This window comes from Dama dama, chromosome 19, assembly GCF_033118175.1.
Source record: "Dama dama isolate Ldn47 chromosome 19, ASM3311817v1, whole genome shotgun sequence".
Taxonomy (NCBI): Eukaryota; Metazoa; Chordata; class Mammalia; order Artiodactyla; family Cervidae; genus Dama; species Dama dama.
In genome coordinates, this window is record NC_083699.1 from 35214806 (window position 1) to 35228797 (window position 13992).

At 38.2% G+C, this 13992-nt stretch overlaps 1 protein-coding gene across 5 annotated transcripts in view; it reads left to right on the forward strand.

Moving 5' to 3' along the window:
* ATP11B (ATPase phospholipid transporting 11B (putative)) overlaps positions 1-13992 on the forward strand; it is a 109751-nt gene that overhangs the window by 608 nt on the left and 95151 nt on the right. The gene's annotated exons all lie outside the window — the stretch shown is intronic.

Sequence of the window (13992 nt, forward strand, 5' to 3'; positions counted from 1 at the left end):
GGTCGGCGTCTTGGCTGAGGAACTCGGGCGGGGGGACGGAAAGAGAGTAGGTGTTGGGGAGAGAAAAGAGGCTCGTATTTCCTGCCTTTAACAGTTTGGGACTGGTTTGAGTGAAGGGGACGGGGAGGATCTGTCTCCAGCCCCCTCTCCTCGCTGTTTTCAAGGTTGCGTGATTTATCAAGGAGAAGGGTAACTTGTCTAGTCTAACTCCTCTTAGAGAAATTTTACCGGAGGCCTGGGTGAGAAAGAATATTCTAACACCCCGTCTAGTTGCGAAGCTAAGTGAGATAGTTACGAAGGACGGTTTTCTTCCTGCCTTGTCCTCACCCCACCCCTGGTGAAACTTTTGGAATGGGAACCTTACTTTTTTTCCGTTCTCGAGGCAGTGTCAACGAGACCGATTTGGACCCAAATGGTTAACTTTTCAGTTTTACTGGAACATCTGGAGAAAAAAAGAATTTTAGAAAAGTGTGATTTAAGGCATATAAAAAGCGCCACCTTTCTCCGAGTTAATTCACAGAGAAAACTTTCTTGCTTGCTGGCAACTACAGCCCCCAAAATACAACGCTTAGGCCACGTTGACAATTAGGAGTGAAACTGCTGCAGACTGAAGAAGTCTACCCGTACCTCCATGATGTCTGTTCCTGGTTGCTGCTTAATTTCTAAATCGCATTAGTGGTTAGATGCTGCTACAATTCGGTGGGAATACGTGTAAATCTATGGCTGATTCATATCAATGTATGACAAAACCCACTGAAATGTTGTGAAGTAATTAGCCTCCAACTAATAAAAAAATTAAAAAAAAAAAAAAAAAAAGGCAGTGAAGCAGAAACGGTTTTTGTGGGACTGTAAAGATTTTTGGGGACTAAAAACATTGATACCTCCTTTTCCCTACTCTGGAAGAGCATTTTTATGTTTAAGAAGTATGCTATTTCAGAGCCAGCCTTCTGTTAATTCATTTGGCAGTGGGCATCATTCTCAAAAAAATATCTTATAAATAAAACTAGAACTGCCTGCCACTCCCTCAAGCACATGTTGGCTCCCTATTTTTAGGTAATCGTGAATTCAGATATCCCAGATATACTCCTTATTAGACGACGAAGCTAATGATGTCATTATAATACCAAATTGTTGTAATAGTTTGGCTTTGTTGCAGTAAGCCGCAGCTGGGTAACTTGACTCTAGAAGTTAATTATTTCAGGTCTGACTTCATGAGTTTGATTTGCCCATCTTCGTGTATAGAAATCTTGTTTACCTGATGGTGTTTTTATGTGCTAGTGGTTTTTTCTAGTTTTTCCTAGTAGATTAAGACACCACTTCTCAGTGTTAGGTGTTTTTTGTTAATCTGGATAAAATCCTGATTGTATTCTCACCTTCAGAATAGGCAATCTGTTAATTTTTTTAAAAATGGCTTCAGCCAAACACAGCTAACAGGAGGGGCAAAAAGTCTTGTGTGGTTAATTTACAAGAAATGCCTTATGGGGTGATTAACAAGTTGAACAAGTTGCTGTGCATAAAAAATGCTACCTCTGACATTAGTCACTCACTTCACTGGTTTTACTTTTAAGTTATCAGATCTTCCAAGTATGTGATCAGACCTGTGCCTATGTAGGACTTTGTCTCTTTGATTAAGTTTGTACAGTCACTTATTATATGTAAAGGATAGTGAATACACAGAATAATAAGTATATTTTACTATCCCAGTCATAAACTGCCTTTCTAGTTACTGCACCAGAAATTACTCAGTTCGTAGGCTAGTTTAAAGTATACTTCGATTTGCTCAGTGGGTTGAGTCTTTCAGCAATAGAGGCACTAGAAGGGCACAGCAACCTGCTTCAGTACTCTTGCCTGGATAATCCAGTGGACAGAGGAACCTGACCAGCTGCAGTCCATAGGGTCGCAAAAGTAGGACACGCACACAAAGAAAATTCAGATAAATAAGACAGATTTGGAGAGGTTAATAAGCAGATCACAAAGACAAGATTTTTGAAATTATAAACACTTTATTTATTATATGAATCCTGATTTCCAGCCTCTTAAATTGTCGTGCCAAAAAGTTTGTCATTTGTTACAGAAACAACTTGTATGTTCTGTTAATTCCTTGTTAAATTAAACACAACTTGACTGCTTATCTCCACAAACTATTTTCACTTCTTGACACAATGAGAAAAATAAAGAACGTTGTCAGAAAGTTGATGTTTTTCTTTGGGAAAGCAGACTGAAAAGATTGAACTATCCTTTCCTTTTTCTTCTTGATTCTTCGTTTTTGAGCTCACAATCCTAGTTATTTTACACTAGGAAAATTTTCTTATGATGTCTTTCTGGTATAATGAGTATTATTCTAGCATCATATGTGTTAACTCGTTAGAGATGGCAGCACCTTGGTTATGATAACAAATGACATTAACTCATTGTAGTCTCATATTTAGGTTTTTATGGTAGCCGTTAACCACATTGGCTATTAAATTTCTAATTAATTAAATTAAAATTCCACATGGCTATTAGCTACTATATTGGACAGTTCAGAGTAGAACATATTCATTATCACAGAAAATTCTGTTGTACAGCACTACATTAGATTTAAATGGAAGTCTTTGTCAATTCATGTTTTAGTTGACATGTAATATTTCTTTACAATGCAATGTAATGCTATATTTTTAAAGCACTTAATTACTGTGTGCATGCATAATAAGCTAAATAGTGGGGACACAAATGTCGGTCAGTGAGGGCCTTATTTATTTCTATTTCATGTCTCACACAGGACTTGATATAAGAGTAGACACTGGGTACATGTTTTTTGAATAAATGAATAGGTGAGAAGATAAAGAATTAATCCATATTATTGCTTCTGTGTTTTGAGATAAAGTGACAAAATTCAAGATTGACCAGTCCAAAGGAAAGCTGGAAAATCAAAAAATACGACTTAATGTTGTCATACTAGGATACAGTTTCTTAAATTGTTCTATAAATATAGTCCCTTCAGGTTTATATCTACAGTGGCAGAAGGAGGCTAGTAAGATTGTCTTCTGATTTCACTGAGAAAAATGGTAAGCTCTTAGCTTAAACTCAGCCTATTCACATTCACCGAACTTGTTTATTCCTCTATTCCTCTCTTTACACTTGTCACAAAGAAAGGTGTGACAGTCCTCTTTTCCAGACTAACCAGTCCATTTGTGTTCTTTCATCCTGCTCTCCGCATCAATTATCTGTAGTCTGTTTACTCTTACTTTTTCTTTCAGCTGTGAACACATTCATGCCTCCCTCTACTAATTTACTTTGCCCCGTACCTGTGTCAAAATGTTTTCAGTTTTCTAAAAAATAGGTCTTTCCTATATAACTATGCTGCCAGTACTCTGAAATGTGGCTAGTTCAGACTGAAATATGCTTAAGTATGAAATACACATAGGATTTTAAAAACAGTGTAAAAAAAAGCATGTAAAATATCTCCTTTTTATATTGGTTACATGTTGAGCAATATTTTGGATTTATTTGGTAAAGTAAAATACTGCAGTTCATTTTGCCTGTTCCTTTTTACTTTTTAAAAAATGGTTACTAAAAAAAAAAATGGTTACTGGAAATTTAAAAACTACAGAAATGTAATTCCGTATAACATTAAAAGTGAACTCATTTTTCCTTATAGCACATTATGTAAGTCTAGATACCTTACACAGTAGACTAGGCTGTAAATATCTTGGGGTGGGCTATATTTTATCTTTAGAGCCCTTGCACTCAAGACAGCAGCTGGCCCATTGAAGGTTCCCACCCACCAAATGTTGGTTGACTGAATATCAGGTTTCTTTCCACGTCAGTTTGGAAGTACCTGTGTTCTTTGCCTTTCTCTCAAGGAATGAATGAGGAGTAGGCCAAGGAAGCAAGGCCTATGGTGGTGGTATTTTGGTGTAGCTAAGTAAATTTTAACCTCAAAAGTTAATGTTTTGGGGCTTCCCTGGTGGTCCAGTGGTTAAGACTGCGTCCTTCCACTGCAGGGGCTGCAGTTCAATCCCTGGTCTGGGAAGTTCTGCATGCCACAAAGTGCAGCCAAAAAAATATTAATGTTTAAGATCCTAAATCTTAGAATATTTTATTTTATCTCTGTGTTCAGACATCTATCCTCAGATACTCAATTTTTCATTTGGTTAAAGAGGTCAAGCTTTAGTGAAGTAACGTGAAAGTCGCTCAGTCATGTCTGACTCTTTGCAACCCTGTGGGTCCATGGAATATACAGTCCATGGAATTCTCCAGGCCAGAATACTGGAGTGGATAGTCTTTCCCTTTGCCATGGTATCTTCCCAACACAGGGATTGAACCGGGGTCTCCCACATTGCAGGCCGATTCTTTACCAGCTGAACTACCAGGGAAGCCTGGTCAAGCATTAGTAGAATCCCAATTATCCTAGCTGTACTGAAGTAGGGACCTTGCCCAAATGCTCCAAAGAACCTTGTGATTGCCACTATCAACATTATCCCTTTATCCCTACAGTCTGTTTTCAGTATTAACAGCCAGAGTGATCTTATTAAAACACAGGTTAGGTCATGTGATTCCTGTGTTTAAAACCTTCTAAAAACTTGCCTTCTTGCTCAGAGTAACAGCCAAAGTCTCTGCTAGATCTGTATCCAAGTCCCTGCCCAGACCACTTCTTGTCTCCCATCATTCTTCACCCACTTTGCTTTATGCTTTATCCACATACACCCTGCTGTTCATCAGAAGTGCCAGATGGATTTCATTCAGTGTTAAGATTTTTGCCCTGGCTGTCATCTCTGGCTAGAATGTACTCCCCGCCCCCCGCCCCAGTTAACCTGTTGGCACCTTCAGTCCCTTCAAGTCTTTGTTTAGATGTTATCATTGAGGCCTTTTCAGTATTAAATTGTAAATCCCCACCCCCATACTTCCCTAGCCCTCTTCCCTGCCTTTTTTTGTTTCTCTTAGCACTTATCACTATTTAACATATTCTGTACTTTACTCGTCTCATTTATATCATGAAGGGAAGGATTTTTGCCTATTTTGTTTTAGTTCTCCATATAACAAAAACTGTTTCTCAACTCTGCATGCATACTTTTAGGTAACACTATTTCTTTCTCATTTATTCATTCACTCAAACATTTGCTGAACATATACTCTGTGATAGCATATTGCTAGGCTCTGGAACTACCAAAATGAAGCAACCCCTGCCCTAGCCGTTCTTCTAGGACTAATGGATATTTGAATTTCTGTCAGTTTTTTCCTGTTTAAAAAAAATGTTGCAATGGCCATTCTTGCTTGTGTGCTTTTTTAAATTGGCATACCTAGAAGTGGAATTGCTGGGCCACGGGGTGTGCATTTTATGACTGTTACTAAATATTGCTAAGTTATTTTCCAAAACGATGTTCCCTTTTCCCTACATCTTGGTCAACACTTTGTACTGTCAGACTTGAAAAAACTTAGCAATCTGATGAGTGTGAAAGGTATCTCATTTTGCTTAATGTGCATTTTCCTGATTGCTAGTGAGATTAAGATGTCCTGTATTTTTTTCTTTTTTAAAAAATTTACTTATTTTTGGCTGTTCTGGGTCTTTGTTACTGCATGGGCTTTTTCTCTAGTTGAGCCAAGCTAGGGGGGTTACTGTTTGTTGTAATGTTCAGGCTTCTCATTGCAGTGGCTTCTCTTGTGGAGCACAGGCTCTAGGGTGCAGGCTTCAGAGGTTGAAGCATGTGGGCTCAGTAATTTCGGCTCCTGGGCTCGAGAGCGCAGGCTTAATAGTTATGGCACACCGGCTTAGTTGCTCCGCTCCATGTCAGATCTTCCCAGATCAGGGATTGAACTGTGTGTCCTGCACTGGCAGGCAGATTCTTGCCCACTGAGCCACCAAGGAAGCCCCCTTGATTTCATTCATATGAGTAGATTTCCCATTTTTCTGTTGAGTGGTTTGTTTTCTCCTTATTAGTTTCCTTTGTAGTCTGGATGCCAATTCTTTGTTGTGTATAATGTGAGCATCTTCCAGCCTGCACTTTGTATTTAACTTAATGATATCTTTTCTGATATTTTAAGTTTATTTGTAGGTAAACTTACTATTAGGTGAACGATTTCTACTTTTTATTACTTGTTTAGGAATTCCTTCCTAGGGTCATAAAGCTATCTTTCTGGCATTTTCTTAGTTGTCTAAAAATCTAGTTTTACAACGTTTAGGTCTTGAATATGCCTGGGATTTATTTTTGTATATGAAATAAAGGAGAGAATTTATTTTCTCCCATATAGAAAGTTATTTGTCCCAATACTGTTTATTGAATGGGCCATCTTTTCCCTACTAATCTCTGCTGTTTGCCTTCTGTCATATACCAGTATTCTTTTTGTGTTGTGTTCTCTTTTTAGGTTCTCTGTTTCATTCATCTGTTGATCTGGTGGTGCATGAATAATATAATACATTGTCTTAATGTAGTGTTTTATGAGAAGTCTTGATATCTGACCAGGCAAAACCCCTAATCCGTTTTTCTCCCCTAGAATTGCTTTGGCTCCCTACTCTTCCTTATGTTATTTTTTATTTATGTCATCAGTTTGTCTAATTCTGTGGAAAATCTTTCTAGGATTTTGATTGGCTTTGCATTGAATTTGTTAAGTTCTATTAATATTTTTCCATTTGATCATGTAGAAGCTATAGATTGTTGGAGAAGGAAGTGGCAACCCACTCCAGTGTTCTTGCCTGGAGAATCCCAGGGACGGCGGAGCCTGGTGGGCTGCCGTCTATGGGGTCGCACGCATAGAGTCGGACACGACTGAAACGACTTAGCAGCAGCTATAGATTGTATTTTTATCCTTTTATTATCTCTCTCTACCTACAAATAATACAGGGATTTATAAGATTTTCACTTGTGTTCCCTCTTACCTTCCACATTACTATTACTTAATAGTTTAACTGTTTTTTTTTTTTTTTCTTTTACCGGCTGTATTGAGAGATAACCACATATAATTTTCTCATTAAAATGCGCAGTTCAGTTTTTCAGTATATGCATAGAGTTGTGCAGCCCCACCACACTCTGATTTTAGAACATTTTTATACTCCCTAAAAGAGATTCCTTATCCACTTTCTCCATTCCCCTACAAGTCACTAGCCCCGTTAGCCCCCAGCTGTGATCAATCACTAATCTACTTTCTGTCTCTATAGATTTGCCACCTCTAGACATTTTTTGTAAATGGCATCATATAGCATGTGGTATTTTGTGATGACCTTTTCACCTAGCATAATGTGTTCAAGGTTCATCTGTGTTGTAGCATATATCCATACTTCATTTCTTTTTGTTGCTAAAATTCCATTGTATAGATATTCATTCGTCAATTAATGGACATTTAGTTTGTTTCTGCCTTTTGGCTGTTAGAAGTAATGCTTCCTTTTCCATTCATGTGCAAGTTTTTTGTGGATATATATTTTCATTTCTCTTGGGTAAATATGTAAGGAGTGGAATTACTGGGTCATGTGGTAACTCTGTTTTTAAGTTTGTGAGGAATTGCCAAACTTTTCTAAAGTGATTGCACTGTTTTACATTACTACCAGGCATGTATAATATAAGGGTTCCAATGTCTTTATATCATTACCAATACTTGTTTTTGTCTTTGATTCTAGCTGTGGTCATGAATGTAAGTGTAACTCATGGTTTTGATTTATATTTGCCTAATGACTGATGATTTCAAACATCTTTTTAGGTTCTCTATTAACTGGTTTGTTTGTACTTTGTGAGGCTTTTCTTGATGAAATGCTTATTCATATCTTTTAACACATTTTTAAGTTTTTCTTTTAGTTAGAAGAGTTATTATATGTATATGTTCTGGATATAAGACCCTTACCAGATACGTGATTCACAAATACTTTCTTCCTTAATGTTTGTGGAAACTCAGAACATTTAAACTCAAAACATTCTCTAGCTTTTTAACTGTCACTCATTTTGATTTACTACAGTGATTTTTTTTTTAATTCACCATTATTTCTTTTAATTTAAATTTTATTTACTTATTGGCTGTGCTGGGTCTTCTACTTGCGGTGAGCAGGGGCCACTGTCTCGGTGCCGTGCTCAGGCTTCTCATTGTGGTGGCTTCTCTTGTTGTGGAGTGCAGGCTTCAGGAGCTGTGGCTCCCCCGCTCGGGAGCACGGGCTCAGTAGTTGTGGCGCACTGGCTTGCTTAGCTGCTCCGTGGCATGTGGTGGGATCATCCCAGACCGGGGATCCCACCCAAGTCTCCTGCATTGGCAGGTGGGTACTTTACCACTGAGCCACCGGGGAAGCCCACCTCTTCCCTATGTATTTACGTTTGTTCTTGCTGACATACATTCTTTAGTTACTTTTAAGCAAGGCTTCATGTGTGGTAAACTTTCTTAGTTTTTATGGCTTAAAATGTCTTTATTCCTAATTATTATTGAATACTAATTTAGGTAGATTCAGAATTGTAGATTAATAGTTACTTTCACACAACGTATTGTTGTTATTGCTATTTTTGGCCACACTGTGTGGCATTCAGAACTTCCTCAACCAGGGATCGAACCCATCACTCAGCATATTGAAGATACTACTTATTCCTACTTATTCCTTTGCTTTCAGACATTTATTAGTGGTGTGAAGTATGCTTTTAATCTAACAGTCATTACTTTGCTGGTAGTCTCTGTAACATTGTTTTTAAGATTATCTCATTGTCCTCTATTTTACAGTTTAACTGTGCTGTACTTATGTTGTTTCATATGATTTTTGTTTCTCCTGCTGTACTCTTGTGTGTGCTTTCAATTTGAAAGCTGTCATTTCTACAGTTCAGAAAATTTTACAGCTTTTTTTCCCCTTTAAATGTTGATTCTCCGACTTTAGTTTCCTCATTCTCGAACTCTTGCTTGATCTTTATCTCTGCTCTGTGGCTCTTACCTTCTTGTTCATATTTCTCATCTGTTTTCTCTCTGCTGCTTTCTGTGTGAATTCTCAGTCTAGTTTGTAGTCACCAATTTTCTTCTGTATCCATGGGCTAGGCCTCTGACCTCCCTCCTGACCTGCCTCACCTCTCTCCCCTCACCTTTCCCTTCCCCTCACCTGCCTTCCCACCCCAGGCCTCAGCAGCATCTCCTAGCAGGAGGGGAGGATCCAGGGCCAGGGAGGAAAAGCCATGGGCTACACTCCAGTCTAGAGTTCATCCTTGTCTTCTGAATTTTTAATTTAAATGACTCCCCCCGGCCCCGAATTTATTATTGGACCTCTTTCATTTCCATTTGTTCTCAATGCATATTTGTCTGATTTGTCTTGTAATATTTTGTTCTTTTAAAAAAAAAAAAAGTATTATTCTGTTACCTCTTTGGAGATTTTACACATATTTAAAAGTACATAGCAGTTTTTAGCCTCCTTTCAGTTGAACCTGACTCTTGGACCCTGATACAGAAGGGGATTGAACTTCAGACTGCCTATTTCTAGAGCCAGAGTACCAAAGGCTCAGCCCCTGATTACAGAATAGATTACCTTATTTTAAGCCTAGCTAAGTCGTCTTAAAGAAGAAAAAAGAAATTTTTTTTTTTTTTTAATCTATCTTGTGAAGTAGAAGGAAGAGTTCAAAGTGTGTACTTTTCCAAAGTTACTAACTAATTAGTGCTAGAGGCAGGACATAACCCAGAGTTTTTGGCGGGCATATGTGAGTGTGGAAGAGAATTAGCAGGAGCAGCAGTTTTCCCTGTATATCTCTTTCCCATTCCCGCCATTTTTAAATCTAACCAAGAGTAAGGCAAGAAGAGAGAATGAGTTGGGGAAAGAAATTTGTAGGTAGCAGTGGTACTCTGGAGATGGAGGTGACAGGTCTGAGAGGAAAAGGAGAGAAGTGATCAAGAGTTCCTGGAGTTAGCCAGTGTAGCCATTTTCAAGTTGACATAATATTTTAGGTACTAGAAGAAGCTAGGCCTTGCTTGTACCCTAATATATATCTCCTCTTGAATATGTTATCTAATATCAAATGCAATACATTTTAATTGATTTTGAACATTGTGTCAAATTTTTAGAAAGGTTTTCAGTTTTAAATGTCTTTTTTCATCTTAAACCTTAGGAACCACAAAATTGCTTTGATATTTGAGAACCTCATGATGTTGAAATAGAAATTGGAAAGGCTGAAAAGATATAGGTTAGTTGTCCTTTTTTATTAGTAACTTTAATTACATTTGTAATGAAATCATGCCATACTTTGTTTTTATATATTTAAAGTTATTTAACTATTCAGAAGAATGTGTTTGATAATTTTCTGTAGGTTAAAAAAAAAGCAAGTCATCTAGTGATGACTTACTGCTATTTCAGTCAAAATTTTAATCATTTTATTTGATTTTCATTTCACTTTTTGTGCTTATTAAAGGCAATTTTTTTTTTTTTAATAAGATCTTATTCAGGACAAGGGTCCTGACCTCTCATTTTGGTATTTTCACAATACCAAGCATATTACCTAGCACATAGACAATGCTCATAGTATTTATAATGAATTTTTTAAATTAAATTATAGGGTCACTTAACAAATGAAATACTAAGTTGCTTGATATTTCAGAATGGTCAAATCAGTCAGTCAGATCAGTCACTAAGTTGTGTCCAACTCTTTGTGACCCCATGGGCTGCAGCACGCCAGGCCTCCCTGTCTATCACCAATTCCCGGAGTTTACTCAAACTCATGTCCGTTGAGTCAGTGATGATGTCCAACCATCTCATCCTCTGTCGTCCCCTTTTCCTCCTGCCTTCAATCTTTCCCAGCATTAGGGTCTTTTCAAGTGAGTCAATTTTTTGCATCAGGTGGCCAAAGTATTGGAGTTTCAGCTTCAATATCAGTCCTTCCAATGAATATTCAGGACTGATTTCCTTTAGGATGGACTGGTTGGATATCCTTGCTGTCCAAGGGATTCTCAAGAGTCTTCTCCAACACCACAGTTCAAAAGCATCAATTCTTTGGCACTCAGCTTTCTTTATAGTCCAACTCTCACATCCATGCATGACTACTGGAACCATAAGCTTTGATTAGATGGACCTTTGTTGACAAAGTCATGTCTCTGCTTTTTAATATGCTGTCTAGGTTGGTCCTAACTTGTCTTCCAGGGAGCAAGCTTCTTTTAATTTCATGGCCGCAGTCACCATCTGCAGTGATTTTGGAGCCCAAAAAAATAAAAGTCTGTCACTGTTTCACTCTTTCCCCATCTATTTGCCACAGAGTGATGGGACTGAATGCTATGATCTTAGTTTTCTGAATGTTGAGCTTTAAGCCAACTTTTTCACTCTCCTCTTTCACTTTCATCAATAGGCTGTTTAATTCCTCTTCACTTTCTGCCATAAGGGTGATGTCATCTGCATATCTGAGGTTATTGATATTTCTCCCGGCAGTCTTGATTCCAGCTTGTGCTTCATCCAGCCCAGCGTTTCTCATGGTGTTCTCTGCATATAAGTTGAATAAGCAGGGTGACAATATACAGCCTTGATGTACTCCTTTTCCTATTTGGAACCAGTCTGTTGTTCCATGTCCAGTTCTAACTGTTGCTTCTTGACCTGCGTACAGATTTCTCAAGAGGCGTGTCAGGTAGTCTGGTATTCCAATCTCTTTAAGAATTTTTCACAGTTTGTTGTGATCCACACAGTCAAAGGTTTTGACGTAGTCAGTAAATCAGAAGTAGATGGTTTTCTGGAACTCTTTTGCTTTTTTGATGATCCAACGGATGTTGGCAATTTAATCTCTGGTTCCTCTGCCTTTTCTGAAACCAACTTGAACATCTGAAAGTTCACAGTTCATGTACTATTAAAGCCTTGCTTGGAGAATTTTGAGCATTACTTTACTAGCATGTGAGATGAATGCAATTGTGCGGTAGTTTGAACATTCTTTGGCTTTGCCTGTCTTTGGGATTGGAATGAAAACTGACCTTTTCCAGTCCTGCTGGCATATTGAGTGCAGCACTTTCAGAGCATCATCTTTTAGGATTTGAAATAGCTCAACTCAAATTCCATCACCTCCACTAGCTTTGTTCATAGTGATGTTTCCTAAGGGCCACTTAACTTCACACTCCAGGATATCTGGCTCTAGATGAGTGATCACACCATCGTGATTATCTGCGTCGTGAAGCTCTTTTTGGTATAGTTCTTCTGTGTATTCCTGACACCTCTTCTTAACATTTTCTGCTTCTGTTAGGTCCATACCATTTCTATCCTTTATTGTGCCCATCTTTGCATGAAATGTTCCCTTGGTATCTCTAATTTTCTTGAAGAGATCTCTAGTGTTTCCCATGCTATTGTTTTCCTCTATTTCTTTGCATTGATCACTGAGGAAGGCTTTCTTATCTCTCCTTACTGTTCTTTGGAACTCTGCATTCAAATGGGTACATCTTTCCTTTTTTCCTTTACCTTCCGCTTCTCTTCTTTTCACGGCTATTTATAAGGCCTCCTCAGACAACATTTTCCCTTTTTGCATTTCTTTTTCTTGGGGATGATCTTGATCACTGCCTCCTGTACAATGTCATGAACCTCTATCCATAGTTCTTCAGGCACTCTGTCTGTCAGATCTAATCCCTTGACTCTACTTGTCACTTCCACTGTAACCATAAGGGATTTGATTTAGGTCATACCTGAATGGTCTTGTGGTTTTCCCTACTTTCTTCAATTTAAGTCTGAATTTGGCAATTTGGCAACTGAGTGCAGTGCCTAGCATCAGTTCAGTTGTCACTCAGTCATGTCTGACTCTCTGCGACCCCATGAACCGCAGCACGCCACGCCTCTCTGTCCATCACCAACTCCTGCAGTCCATCCAAACCCATGTCCATTGAGTCGGTGATGCCATCCAACCATCTCATCTTCTGTCGTCCCCTTCTCCTCCTGCCCTCAATCTTTCCCAGCATCAAGGTCTTTTCAAATGAGTCAGCTCTTTGCATCAGGTGGCCACAGTATTGGAGTTTGAGCTTCAACATCAGTCCTTCCAATGAACACCCAGGACTGATCTCCTTTAGGATGGGCTGGTTGGATCTCCTTGCAGCCCAAGGGACTCTCAAGAGTCTTCTCCAACACCACAGTTCAAAAGCATCAATTCTTCTGCCCTCAGCTTTCTTTATAGTCCAACTCTCACATCCATACGTGACCACTGGAAAAACCATAGCCTTGACTAGATGGACCTTTGTTGACAAAGTAATGTCTGTGCTTTTTAATATGCTGTCTAGGTTGGTCATAACTTTCCTTCCAAGAAGTAAGCATCTTTTAATTTCATGGCTGCAATCACCATCTGCATAGTATCTAGCATTCTATGCCTAGATACCTAGCATAGTATCAAGCATTTTCCCCTCAACAGATACAATAGATCTATTGTTTTGTATTGATGTCAATTGTATTGATATGTATTGATCTGCATATCAATAGATATGTACTTGGGTACATCTTGGTCTCATAAGATTTTTTGCAATGAATGCAATTGAACGTTAAAGCTTGAATTGTAATACAGTCAGTTCAAGTCTTAATCACATTTTACCTAGGAAATTGTTTCTTCACTATTGCATCTCCTGAGCTACGAAAGGAATATAGATATCCTTCCTTGTCTCGCTTCTCCACTATGCTCTTTATTAGTTCAGAAAACTCAAATAAAGATTGAGGGTAAACTTAATTTTTTACTATTGAAAGACAGGGAAGTTGTTCTCTAATTTTGGGTTTTTCTATTGAAATTTAAATATTGTAGAGGAACTGGCCTCTAAACTTAGATTTACAGGAGACTTTGTGAATCCAGCTCCTATGCAGCATTAAAGGGAGACAGTGCCTACCTACCAGTGTTTGATCAACTATTTTTCCAGCATATATTTGCAGAATTAAAAAAAACAAAAAGCTTAGGAATTTATTATGAGACAGTGAAAGTCAAGTCTTAAATGATTAGAGATGCTGTTATCAGTCTTTATATGATGTCTTAGACCGTGAGTTCCCTCATAATGTTTCTTGTAGATAAAGTTTTCAATGATCTGTGGCAAAATGAGAAATACCAGGTCAGTGTATCATGCACATGTCTGTTTGTGCATCTT